At 41.8% G+C, this 13,884-nt stretch overlaps 1 protein-coding gene across 1 annotated transcript in view; it reads right to left on the bottom strand.

Moving 5' to 3' along the window:
* Positions 1–376: 376 nt before the first annotated feature.
* Positions 377–13,884, bottom strand: part of PDK4 (pyruvate dehydrogenase kinase 4) — a 39,058-nt gene continuing 25,550 nt past the window's right edge. The window contains exons 12-13 of the transcript XR_009155058.1: positions 11,940–13,795; positions 377–708 (exon numbers count right to left, since the gene is read on the bottom strand). The gene's annotated coding sequence lies outside the window, so the exon portion shown is untranslated. The remainder of the gene's footprint in view (positions 709–11,939; positions 13,796–13,884) is intronic.

Genomic DNA, 13,884 nt, shown 5'->3' with positions numbered 1-13,884 from the left:
CCTCATTTTACCTACCTTATAAAGGATGGAAGGCTGAGTTAACCTTGGGCCTGGTGGGACTTGAACCTGCAGTAATTGCAAGCAGCTGCTGTTAATAACAGACTGTCTTACCAGTCTGAGCCACCAGAGCCACCTTTCTTGTCTATACTATACTATACTACTATACTACTATCCTACTTGTCTGTACTATTTTTATATATGTTTTTCCCCAATTTTCTTTCCTGTTTCCTTTCCCCCCTGCACTTTGTCATTTTCTTCCTTTTTAGTTTTGTTTGCATTAGTTTTTATTATATTTCAGTAAACTTTAATACAAATATTATAAAAAAGAAAATATCAGCAAATTACCATTAAAATTACTTTATTTTGGAAAAGGTAGAGAAATTAATAATTGCTGTTAACACTCAGCCACAATGTGATTTTATTTTAGCTTAGATCCATGATGGCGAACCTATGGCACGTGTGCCGGAAGTGGCACACAGAGCCATTTCTCTGGGCATGCAGATCCATCGCCCATTACTCTTCCGGGTTCCGCTGCTCCGGCCAGATGTTTTCATGTGCACAGACGTGCCGGAAATCGGAAGAGCAGCTGCCCATTGCGCATGTGTACTCCAGGAAGATGATCTTTCTGTTTCCAGAGTGTGCATGCACACCGGCCACTGGTCTGCTTTCTGGTGTGCATGTAAGTGCGAAGACCAGCAACAGGTGCACCTGCCAAAAGACGTGAAAAGGGTGGTCGTTTTCTAAGGGCTTCCCTCACTCCCTGCCCACCCAGGCTTCTTGCGCAGTCCCAGGCGGTCAGGAGCACTGGTGGAACAGCAGGCGGTGAGGGCAGGATGGTGGTGGTGGGCTGCCTGTGGCCTGGGCTCTTTCCTGCTGGGAGCTGCCGTTCCCTGGCCGGCCACAGCACTCTTGGCCCTGCCATCCAGACAGCGCCATGCATGGCCAGGAAAGCTCATGCGGCCTTGCCTGGGCTCCTCCCTGCTGGCAGCTGCTGTTCCCTGGCTGGTGGCAGCACTCTTGACCCTGCCACCTCGACAGCACCATGTGCCAGCTGGGAAAACTCTGAAGACACGGCCTTGCCTGGCTCCTCCCCACTGGAAGATGCAAGTCAAGAAGGTGCAGCTGGCGGGGCTTTGGCAGACCAGCACCCAGTGAGGGCAATGTCACCATATTAGGCTGGAAGTTTCTGTGCTGCCAGGCAGGGTGGTGGTGGGCTGTCTGCACAGATGACCGTGGCTGCTGTCAAAGTGGGGCTGAGACTCTCCTCTTGGCTTGCTCCACCAGCCATGTGGGTCCTCCTGGGCTGGAAGCAGTGGTGGGATTCAGCCAGTTCGCACCATTTTGGGAGAACCGGTTTTTAACTTCCTGAGCAGTTTGGTGAATTGGCTGTTGGAAGAAATCATTAGGGCGAGAACCAGTTGTTAAATTATTTAAATCCCACCACTGGCTGGAGGTGTCACTGAACCGTCTCCGGCATTCCTCCTGTGCAACCGCACCACCCCAGAAGAGCAGCAGCAGCAGCAGCAGGGGGAAGGGCAAGAGCGACTCAGGCACATGGTGCAGCATTTGCTGGGTGGGCGGCCGGCTGCCCTGCCCGCTTCTCCTTTCCTACCAAGGGCTCCGGGCATCGCTGCCTCCCCCTATGGGTGCTGGCACGTGTGAGCGCGATAGCTTTTGGCACGCAACCCCAAAAAGGTTCACCATCACTGGCTTAGATTGTTTATAAAAATTGCCATTATGTTTAGTAAACCATGACTGATGACTTAGCAGGTAAATCAACTAACTATTCAGTCAGAACGACATAGTAAGCAAATCAGGCCTTATATGTATAAATTCAAAGTTTCTGGTATATTTAAAGACAGTTTTTTTTCTCTTTGACTAAAAAAATCAGTCTCCTTCTTTCATGAACTATCATGTGTCTCATATCACTTTGCACCCTCTTCCTCAGATCTTCTCAGGTCCAATAATTAATTAAAGAGTGGTTTTTTAGAATATTAATTCATTAGTGTTATTATGTTTATCAGTTTTATGAGCATTAATCTTTGTTACATTTGTCTTAATGTCATTATAAATAGAGTAAGAGGATAATATTGTTGTAAAGCTGATAGAAAAAAATGGCTGAATTCAGTTCTGCCATTCTTCACCTCATTTTTGTCACCTGAGAGTATGGATTTACAATATTCCTTGCATATTTTCAAAGTGTAATTTTGTTTACATTTCAGGCCTCTCTCTCTGTTTTATGTGCTATACAAGTTAGCATGAATTTGGTCAAAAGAGGGCAGCACTAGATCATATCTAAAGTTTTGTCTTGATTCCATCCTATTCAGCTGGAAGAGTAAAAACAAGAATTATTTAAAATAATAGAAAGGGCTTTTTCTTAGTATTTTCTAAAATGCTGAAGTGCAGTAGACATATAAAACAGCAGAGGGAAGTAAGGTTACTTGAATGATGTTAAGTCGGAGAAAACGATTTGATTACATAATGAAAGGAAGGTGAGATAAAAGGGATATACATATACACCTATGCATATACATACAAAATTCAGTAACCATTTCAAAATAATGGATTTACTATATACACACTGTCTTGGTCCAAACCCATATTTCTTTTCAATAAAGAAGAATCTGCTGACAGGTGTAATGATGAATCTGCTTTTGAGATTAAGTAGGTTCTGATGTCCCAAAGGTGCTTTTTTAAGAGTCAACTGGACTTTCTGGTTTTTCTTTCAAGACATTGCCGTTCTCATCGAAGAAGCTTCTTAAGCTCTGAAGAAACTTTTTAGATTTGAAGTAAAACATCTTCAAAGAAAAACCAGGAAGTCCAGTTTTACTTTGGGACTACCATGACCTTGATGATTGACAGTCTCCATAGACATTTAGGTTCTGAGATGTTCTGTTTTGGTGCTATTTTTTTAAACTTGGTAGAGAAAATCCAGATTATAGTGAACTAATACTGAATGATGTTGCCCAATTTTTGCTGCTTTGAGGTAGTCTTGCTTTCTTTATCCAAACTGCATCTGAGCTATCTGAACAAATGTCTTCCCTCTCCTTGCCTGCTTTTTCTTTCATTTCCATCTGATTGTCCTCTAAAAATAAATTTAGGTTGGTTTCTAAATCTCTAATCTGATTTTGTCAGATTTAGCAACAGGTAGTCTTCATCTTATAACAATCCATTTGAAGTTAAAATGGCACTTTAAAAAGTGACTTTTGACTGTTTTTCACATGTGTGGGAAACCACTCCCCCCCCACCAGAAGAGTGAAATATTTTGAGGAATTTTTTAAAAAGACAGAATATTATATTTCTCTAAGTGAGAAATAAAGAAACATGTTCTTAAAAAACAGAAAGTAGACTCAGTCTTCCTTCCCCCAAGTAATTGAGGAGGCCACCTTTTAAAAATGCAGATTTGGTAATCCATTCAAGACAGGATTAAAACCCCAAGAAAACCAGTGTCTAAGATTAATTATGTTTGGTAAACAGGATTAAAAATCCAAGGAAGCCAGCATTTAGAGTCATTGCCCCTTCGCAAGACAGACTAATTAAAATCAAATAACAAAATACATAAAACAAGCCACTAAACTACAAAAACTGTATAAAAATCCATGTATTGACCAAACCAATTGGTCAGCTGAGCCAGGACTGTTGTTTTCTGTTCATCATTAAACCATCTTTCCAATCAGCCTCCATGTTTCCAATGTCTTTCTCCCAGCTTGGAACTGAACCAGATAGATATTTCTTCCAACACACATATGACCATTCCAGCATCACATGATCAAAATTCAAACGCTTGGCAACTGATTCATATTTATGACAGTTGCAGCCTCCCGGGTCATGTGATCACCTTTTGTGATCTTCTAACAAGCAACGTCAATTGGGAAGCCAGATTCACTTAACAACTGTGGCAAGAAAGGTCATAAAATGGGTAAAAACTCACTTAACAATATCTTGCTTAGCAATGGAAAATTTGGGCTCAGTTATGGCCATAAATCAGGGACTACCTGTAATTGATTAGTTCTATAAATGAGAACACTACACAGGAATCTTTAGGTCAATATAGCTTAAAACAAGTCACTCAGATATATTCGATCCATTTCTTTGCCGCCTCTCATAAATACATTCCAGTTGCCAAGTAGCTAAATTTTTATCATGTGACCATGGGGATGCTGCAACTGTTGTAAGTGTGAAAACAGTCATAAATCACTTTTGTCACTGCTGTGTAACTTCGAATGGTCACTAAATAAATGGTTGTGAGTCAAGGATTACCTATAATGCATTGTGCTTCAAACTTCATTTCAAAAAAGGAAGTGTGCAGGGCCTTGACTACCATGGTACAGGAAGAGTAGAAAAGATTTATTTCAAAAGATACTGGTAAAAAAATCTATCTTTGCTGGGAAAGATAGATTTCCCAGGGAAATCTGAAAAACAGGGATGAAAGAAGCTAACCACAATCTAATACAGTATGTGTGTCAAAGGTAGTATTCAGCAGATTCTGACCAATTCTGGAGATCCAGTAGCGGAAATTTTGAGTAGTTCAGAGAACTGGTAAACACCACCTCTGATTAGCTCAGCCCCCATCTATTCTCTGCCTCCTGAGTCCCAGCTGATCGGGAGGAAATGGGGATTTCGCAGTAACCTTCCCCTGGAATGGGGTGGGAATGGAGATTTTACAGTATCCTTCCCCTGCCACGCCCACCAAGCCACGCCCACAGAACCAGTAGTAAAAAAAAATTAATCCCACCACTGATGTGTGTTGAACAGAAAGCAAAGAAACATTTCTAGAGACTAGCATGAAAGCAAACCAAGCTAATTTATTTGTCAGAAGGATGGATATTAACTAATGATTTAGTGAGAGAGAGAGGGAGGGAGGGAAGGAGGGAGGGAGACAATCAGTTTGAATCAATCCCATGACCGATAATCTATCATAACAGTCCACTGTGATTTTGTGGTAGATTTTTTTAGACTTCCTGTTCTAGGAGATGCAGAGAATGATTAGTCCAAAGTCACTCAGCAGCTGTTGTGCGTAGGAGTGGACTCGTTGTATGCACATATAAATGACTTTTGACTTTATTTAATAAAACAAGAAAACTGGGGGGGAAAAGGTGTTATTCTCTTGTATTTTGAAGACAATTGTGTACCAGAAAGCCTGACTGGTAGTTTTAAAATGAAGCATGGTCAGGAGAAGATAAAACAAGTTTTGATATAGTGGTCAAAACATCAGGCTAGAAAGAAGACTGAATTATTATCCCAGTTAATGATTCCTTTGTGGTTTTAGGTACAAAGCCAGTTGGAGAACTTTGGGCCAGTTGCTCTTTCTCAAACTAGGAAGAAGGTAATAGCAAGCTGCTTTGGAAATCTTGCCAAGAAAATTTCAGGGACTCATCCAGGCAGTCGCCAGAAATTAATGCTGACTTGAAAATATGCTGATACAAAATCTGCGATTTAAAAATAAAATAAAAAAAATAGCCAGTTTGATGTAGTGGTTAAAGCAACTACACCTGGTGGGTGTCACTTTTTTTCAGCCCTGCAAAGAAGGCAATGACAAACCACACACACACACACACACACACACACACACACACACACACACACAATGACAAGTGGGCTTCAGAGTTTAGATAGTTTGATCCTGAGGCATTTGGATGTGTATATTACAATGATGCCCTGAGGTAATGTGAAATCCGGAAAGGAAGATTGCCCTTAGATATGTAGATTCTTCACTTTATGTAGATTTATTATGAGATGATCAAACTGGAGTATTAAAGATGATTTCCTTTATCAGCCTAATTTGGCTAAAAAGGGAGGTGGGGCAAATCAGAGGCCTTTAATTTCTAACACTGGTATTTTAATTACACGATGGGAACTATTTCTAAGTCTACTGACATATAAGCATGTAAACAAGCCCTGTATTGTCTTGTTTTGGTAATATTTATGTGGTTATCCTGCATTAACTTGCCCAACTATGCTGTGGGGTTTATAACATCTCTTTCATAGAATACACATATCACACTACAAAAGCATGATGTGGTTTTTATGGCTGAACTTGCATTTCATTGGCTCCTTTTATGTTATGACCAGCGGTGAAATCCACTTACTTTTGCTACCGGTTTGAGAATGGGAGTATGTGCCTCTTCTGCGCAGAGGGTCAAAATGGAACATAATGACGTCCTGGCGGGTCGGCAGAGTCTCCCACCTCCGGGACTACCAGCCGGATTTCACCACTGGTTATGACAAACTGCTGGCTCACATTCAGTTTGCAATTAATCAACTATTATTACATGATTATTATTATTTTTACAAATGCCACTAACAAACAGGCCTCTCTCATTCTAAACATCTGCATTTGGTTTCTGTTTCCTAAATGAAGACTATGAACTTTGTAATATCACTAATGTAGCTAATTTCTTGGAATGTTTTTTCTGTCTTCCATGATATTAGCTATCCCCTTCACCCAATTTGTATTATTTAATAAGTATTCCCTTCACTTCTTCATTTTAAGTCATTAGCAAACATGTCAAAGAATGCAGGGTCAAGAATGAATTAATTATGGCACTTCACTCTGTTCTGATAAGGAACAATTTTTGAAGGCACTCTAAGAATGATTTTTTGAGTCAATTACATACCCACCTAATAATCATGCCATTCACACCAGCTTGCTTAATTGCAGAGTGCTTCTTTGCTACCTTTGAACATCATTCATAAGCTACAGTTGGTGCCATGCCAGTGACATGAGCAATTCTTAGGCTCTGTAAGAAATTCCCATGTAACACTAGCTACATTGGATAACAATCTGCTTCTGGTGCAAAGCAAGGTATTGGTGATCACTTTTAAAGCCCTTCATGGCATAGTCCAGGGTATTTGAGGAACTATCTTATCCTACTGGATATTATCCAAATTCAAAAGATATCATGGTCACAGAATTCTCCCAATGCACAAAAAGAGTCACCCAATGAAAAATTGACAAAAGGTTAGCTAAGCTGAATTTGTTCTTGAAAATCCATGCTGGCTTTGGACAATCTCCACAATGTTTCAAAATGCTTACAGAATGATTATTTAGATCTTCCCAGGTATCAATGTCAGACTGATTTTAGTTGCTGTCCTGGAACTTCATTTGATTTGTTTTGAAGTTATGTCACTTTTCCTAAGGGCACTTGACTCCAAACTTCTCTGGGCAGGTTATACTTTAAAAGTGAAAACAATGAAAAATCAAGAAACGGATTATTGATGTCTAGGAGAGAACACGAACTAAACAAAGCAATAAAAATCACTGAACAAAATCAGCAGTGCATGTGTATGCAGGAGCTTCAAGTCAGTTTTTGACTTCTGGCAACTGTAGGGCTAAGTGCCCTCCAAACTGAAACTGGTCATGGAGAAATGAGGACACTTTAATACAGTGTTCCCTGTAGGATATGATCAGACTGAGATTGAGGGAAAGGGATTGAGGGAAAGGTCAAGTGTGCCATCAGTTTAGAGTCCCTTCATACCCAGAAGAGATCTAGGTCCACTCTATCTTAATTTTGTTGACTCTTATTTATTACTAATTTGCTTTGACCATTAGTAGTTTAGGCTTTTGTAGAGAGTATTAGCATCAGTGGTGGGTTGCTCCCAGTTTGCCCCGGTTCAGGCGAACCAGTAGTGGTGGCGGTAGGAGGGTCCACCCATCGACCCGGACTTCATCAAAAATGCTCTGCGCATGTGCAGAAGCTTCTGCACGCTTACAAAGCACACCCGTGTGCTACTGATAGTGAACCGGTAGCGCCAGGATTTGAAACCCACTACTGGTTAGCATATAATAAACTTGTAATCATTTGAACCATCTTGCTTCCTGATTAATTGCACTTGACAACACCACCCCAAATTATGCAGTTGAGACAGATTAACAGATTAATTTGCTTTTGTTTAGGATAATTTTAGAAACCAAGGCAGAGGAGGTGGATAGGCTGCTGGGAAGGCTGAATTGCCACTATATGTTTACTGGACCCGTGTCCCTCCTGGTTGGTGCTGGCCACACAGGAGGTGACACGGGGCTGGCTTCAGGGGATTATTAATGCTTCTTTGTTGGAGGGGACTGTCCCCTCCGCCTTGAAAGAGGCAGTGGTGAGGCCTCTCCTCAAGAAGCCTTCCCTGGACCCGGCCATTTTAGGTAATTATCGTCCTGTCTCCAACCTTTGCTTTATGGCGAAGGTTGTAGAGAGTGTGGTGGCACGTCAGCTACCCCAGTTCCTGGATGAAACGGTCTATCTAGACCCGTTCCAGTCCGGCTTTCGGCCTGGATACAGCACCGAGACAGCTTTGGTCGTGTTGGTTGATGATATCTGGAGGGCCTGGGACAGGGGTTATTTCTCTGCCCTGGTCCTGTTAGATCTCTCAGCGGCTTTTGATACCATCGACCATGGTATCTTGCTGTGCCGGTTGGAGGGTTTGGGAGTGGGAGGCACTGTTTTGCGGTGGTTCTCCTCCTATCTCTCTGACCGGTCGCAGACGGTTTTGGCAGGGGGGCAGAGATCGACTACGAGGTGCCTCATGTATGGGGTGCCCCAGCGGTCGATCCTCTCACCCCTCCTGTTCAACGTCTATATGAAGCCGCTGGGTGAGTTCATCAGTGGCTTTGGGGTGAGTTACCAACTGTACGCTGACGATACGCAGCTGTACTTTTCCACCCCAGGCGACCCCAATGAAGCTGTCGAATTGCTGTCCCAGTGTCTGGAAGCCGTACCGGTCTGGATGGGGAGAAACAGGCTCAAGCTCAACCCTTCCAAGACGGAGTGGCTGTGGATGCCGGCATCCCGGTACAGTCAGTTGCAATTGCGGCTGACTGTTGGGGGAGAGTCACTGGCCCCGATGGAGAGAGTGCGCTACCTAGGCATTCTCCTGGATGGTTGGTTGTCCTTTGAAGAACATCTGACGACCGTCTCCAGGAGAGCTTTTCATCAGGTTCACCTGATTCGCCAGTTGCGCCCCTTTCTGGACCGGGATTCCTTATGCACAGTCACTCATGCTCTGGTTACCTCTCGCCTGGACTATTGCAATGCTCTCTACATGGGGCTCCCCTTGAAGAGCACCCAGAGGCTCCAGTTAGTCCAGAATGCAGCTGCGCGGGTGATAGAGGGAGCGGTTCGGAGCTCCCATATAACACCTATCCTGCGCAGACTGCACTGGCTGCCTGTGGTCTTCCGGGTGCGCTTCAAGGTGTTGGTTACCACCTTTAAAGAGCTCCATGGCTTAGGAACGGGTTATTTACAGGACCGCCTACTGCCACCTTGTGCCTCCCATCGACCCGTGCGCTCTCACAGAGAGGGACTCTTTAGGGTGCCGTCAGCCAAGCAATGTCGGCTGGCGGCCCCCAGGGGAAGGGCCTTCTCTGTGGGGGCTCCCACCCTGTGGAACGAACTTCCCCCTGGACTTCGACAGCTACCTGACCTTCGGACCTTTTGCCATGAACTTAAGACATATCTATTCTCTCATGCAGGACTGGCTTGAATTTTAATCTTTTAGATGATTTTATGGGTTTTAAATTCTAATTAGTTTTATAGGGTTTGAATGTATTTTAAAACTTGGGCCAAATTTAAATAAGTTTTTTAATTATTGTTTTTAGTTGTATTGTATGTGTCTTGATTGTTATTTTATTTGGCTGTAAACCGCCCTGAGTCCTTCGGGAGAAGGGCGGTATACAAATTAAAATATTATTGTTGTTGTTGTTGTTGTTGTTGTTGTTGTTGTTGTAGATTTTAACTATGATATCAAAACTTAACTGGACTATAACGTAACTGGATTATATGAACCCAGTCAAATTGAATTTATTCAATAAACTATAATTAATGGTTTACCATTAGATGCAAATTGTATATGTTGTGAGAATATTTAAAAATTCTGTAAAATTAACAGATGAAGAATAATACAATTGTTCTAAGCTTTTAATATAATGTATTATATGGATCCATCTATTGTGGCTTAATATTACTTGGGAACTAGGCAAACCAATAAGCCACCATATCTAAAATGCAAAAGTCCACATGGAGATTGGGAAGAATTGTCAGGTGTGAAAAATCAAAATCATATTAAGTTCCGGTTCAGATGATTTATTGTTCAAGCCTATACACAAGAATCTGGACAAGTAATGATCAATATTAAGTTGACGCTAGGGGAATCTTTACTAGGACATGTAAAGCTGAGGCCTCTCTTGGTTCTACCCCCATGGTCTGCCAGGTCTTTTTCTACATCCTTCTCCCCTCCAACTCCCCCCCCGCCACCGCTTCCATGGGCTTGTTGCTATGGAATAAGATGGCAGTTATCTAAGATGGCAGTTGTCTGCTGCCATCTTAGATGACTTCTAGAAGTCTTTAAATGTTCTGTGTATCATTTTGAAAACTTCCCCAGTGTTTAGTTATTGTGGCAAAGATGCAAATCTCTTCTCTCAAAGGTAGGGGAGCCATAATTCTGTCCTTATTTTTCAAGACCCCTACTCCATCGCAAATAGACAGTGGTGGGATTCAGCCAGTTCAGGCCGATTCGGACGAACCATAGTTAAATTGCTAGCTGGCCCCTCCCCTCCCTGCCTTGCCCCTTCTGGTCCCCATTTTGGCTCCCAGATAAATGCAGGGAAGCCTTCTAGGTCCAAAACAGGGTGCGGGGGAGCGGCGTCTCCCTACTGCCTGTTTTCACTCCCAGGAGGGTTCAGGGAGGCCTCCTAGGCCCAAAATGGGCCACAGGGGAAGCAGTGTGTTCTGTCCCAGCCTATTTTTGTTCTCAGGGGGGTGCAGGAAGTGCTGCCTTTCACACCCCCTGGCCATGCCCACCATGGCCACTCCCACTCAGTCATTAGGGCAGAGAACTGGTTGTTAAATTATTTAAATCCCATCACTGCAAACAGGGATGGAATACCTGGTGGGGTTCTTCGAGATCACCCATCCAGACCTGCAAGAACTGGATTATATAATCAGGTGAAAAGTTTTAAAGTGAATTGACCAGATTCAAGCATGAAGAATCAGGATCTCACATAAATTCAAGTTGATAAGATTTATTTCTCAAGCCTATACATAAGAATCTGGTCAACTAATGGTCAAGACTATATTGGCACTAGATAAGAGTTAATACAATTCAAGGGGTTTGGATTTGCAGCATTTGTGGGCACATTATGAATCTAGGCTTGTCCTCTCTTAATTTCACCCCCAGGCTCTGTCTGTTCCTCTTCTACAGAGTTAGCATTTTCTCTTTGCTACCTTCTAGTGATCATATGAATTTTTTCTGGCCAGATATCTGCATTGAAAAACATTAAATATCCTAGACTGGGTTTATACATATATCAGCCCGTCTCTGTTTGGCTGCTGCAGTAACACATTAAACATGATTTGTTTCCTTGTGAGCAAATGTGCATGTAACTAACAAATTATAGGGAGGGGGAAATGCTAGGCTGAAGATACAGATCCATTACTGACTGCTTCTGTAACTATCAGCAAAGTAAAAAATATATAGGTTCATCACTTTATATAAAACCAAATAAAATTATGTAAAATAATCTCACTCTTCTCAGATTAAGAAATCAACCTGCTGACAGATGCAAATGTTTAGAGTCAAATCTGACTTTCATTGAAATGTTCTTCGGTTTTCACTTCAAAGAGCTCCACCATGTGGCTTGGAGGGTGGGGATGCCACTTCACAATTTACCCTTTGTCACTGCTGCACATAAACATGTTTTTTTTTAATTGTCTGTGTAACTGGTAGCAGGGTACATGTTGTTCTCTCAGCTAACAGCCAACAGACTTGTGAGAATGGAAGAACAATGCCAAGAAAACATTTAAAAAACAGAAAGGAAGGAAAGAAAAGTGCAGATTATCTGTCTCCGACAGAAGTAATATAGTATATGTTTACTTAGCATTAAAAACCTTCCCTAAATAAGGAATGGAAAATTTGTAAGCAAAAGAAGAAGAACAAGAAGCAATACTTACTGACTGAGAACCAATTTAGTTTGCCTGAAGGTTATTTTTAACAGCTTGGTAACCTTTATATTTACATCTTTGTTGTTTGGAACATGACCTCCCCAACTCCTGTTCATCCAAAAGTGTCTGCAGCTGATCCGCCCTTTATTTAAACCTGTCAATTCATTTCAAGTTGTCTAGAGCTAAGACGAACCTATGGGAGGCAGGCTTAACTCTCTGTTTTTGAAAGCTTACAGCCTCAAAACAGTTGGAATAATCTTCCAGCTTTTTTACAAATGGTTCCTGTATTGTCAAGCATTAGGAAACACTTAATCCTTTTCATAAAGCTTGGCTGTGTGCAACATAAATAGAAGTGGTACAACTGCAATGAAGTCCTCTCCTCCTGTTTCCCTACAAAGGCAGGATTCCTATTGCTACTGCACTTCTCTGGGGCAAGGCACTGTGATAGAGATTTTAGCAACACAAATTGATTCTGGATTCCAGCATACTCAGAATTTCAGATATTTAAAGCTGTGGGATAGTTTTTTTTCTAACTGATATAAAGTATTTCCAAGGACAAAATGGGTTATTTCTTTTCCTCCTGATTTCCTTATTCTTCTCCTTCTCAGGGAAAGCCAAAGTTTTCAGTGGTATGTCGTGTTTTGCAGTCAGCAGGACTATATAGTTTCATCTGTTTCTCTGTTAAATCAGTGGTTAGGTTTATATACTGTGATAATTCCAATTTGCTTAACCAAAGAAATCTTTTTGGTGGGGTTTATAAAATATACCATCAAATTCAAAGCCACAAAGCACATTTGGATGTTTACATGTTTATGTGTAGACCCTTCCCACATTGCTTTTTTAAAATGTTTGTAAAGCATTTCAAGATCGAAACAGTGAACTAAAAAAATCAGATGGATTAATATTTGCTTAACTTTTAAAAAGGGGGGCGACTGGGGGTTGGGATGGGCATGGCCTTCTGCAGCAAAAATGGAGCTCAGGGGGCCATGTGTGGGCCCTGGGCCCTGTTTTCAGCCAGGACAGTTTCTTGAAGCCCTCTGCCAGTGAAAACGAGATAAAAAGAATCTGTTTTCGCTGGCAGAGAGCTGCAAGAGGCTGTCCCGGCTGAAAACAGCCTGGGAAGGCTACACACAGCCTCCTGAGCTCCGTTTTCACTGGCAGAGGCACTGCGGGCCAGTCCTTTGCTGTTTCTAGGGCAACCCCACAAGCCAGATCTAAGCACCTCGTGGGCTGGATCCAGCCCCGGGCTTTGAGTTTGACACCCCTGTACTATATGAAAAGCACAGAAGCACAAGAACACTTTACAGGCCTTTCCAAGATGATAGCTGTATTATATAATCTAAATAATATTGTTCATATGGTATACATTTACTAAGTTTTTCCAGTGAAAACTACCATTTCTATTATTTGATGGCTTGGTATTTATCTTTTCATCATTCCAAGATTATAATTCTTATCTTCTATATATCAATTTTTATCTTATCTTCTATATATCAATTTTTTATATCAACTTGTTCCAGTCTCTCCCTTCAAAATCAATTCAGCTTTAGTTTGTATATATCTAAGTAGATATGGCTGTGTTACTGGGGAATTATAGTTAAATCCAAATTTGGAGGATACCATTTGGAGGATATCATGGTAGGAAGTTTCTCAATTCCAGGTTGCTTCTCTCCTTGGTTATTTTCCATCCATTGTTTCTTGTCCTGCCCTCTGGTGCTTTGGAAAGTAAGTTGACTCCCTCTTCTTTGAGGCAGCCCCTCAAATATTGGAATAATGCTATCATGTCACCCCTAGTCCTTTTTTTCTCCAGAAAAGGCAAAATCCTGCAACTGTTCTTCGTATGTTTTAGTCTCCAGGCCTAAGAGCTGAAATATCAGAACAACAATCGTAGTGTGAGGTACAAAATAGGAATAGACTGTAGAACAAATAAATATATTTTATGAACAGCATAGCA

Source organism: Ahaetulla prasina, chromosome 4 (genome assembly GCF_028640845.1).
Source record: "Ahaetulla prasina isolate Xishuangbanna chromosome 4, ASM2864084v1, whole genome shotgun sequence".
Classification (NCBI taxonomy): domain Eukaryota; kingdom Metazoa; phylum Chordata; class Lepidosauria; order Squamata; family Colubridae; genus Ahaetulla; species Ahaetulla prasina.
The sequence above is the reverse complement of the archived record's forward strand: the minus strand, read 5'-3'. Positions and strand labels throughout refer to the sequence as shown.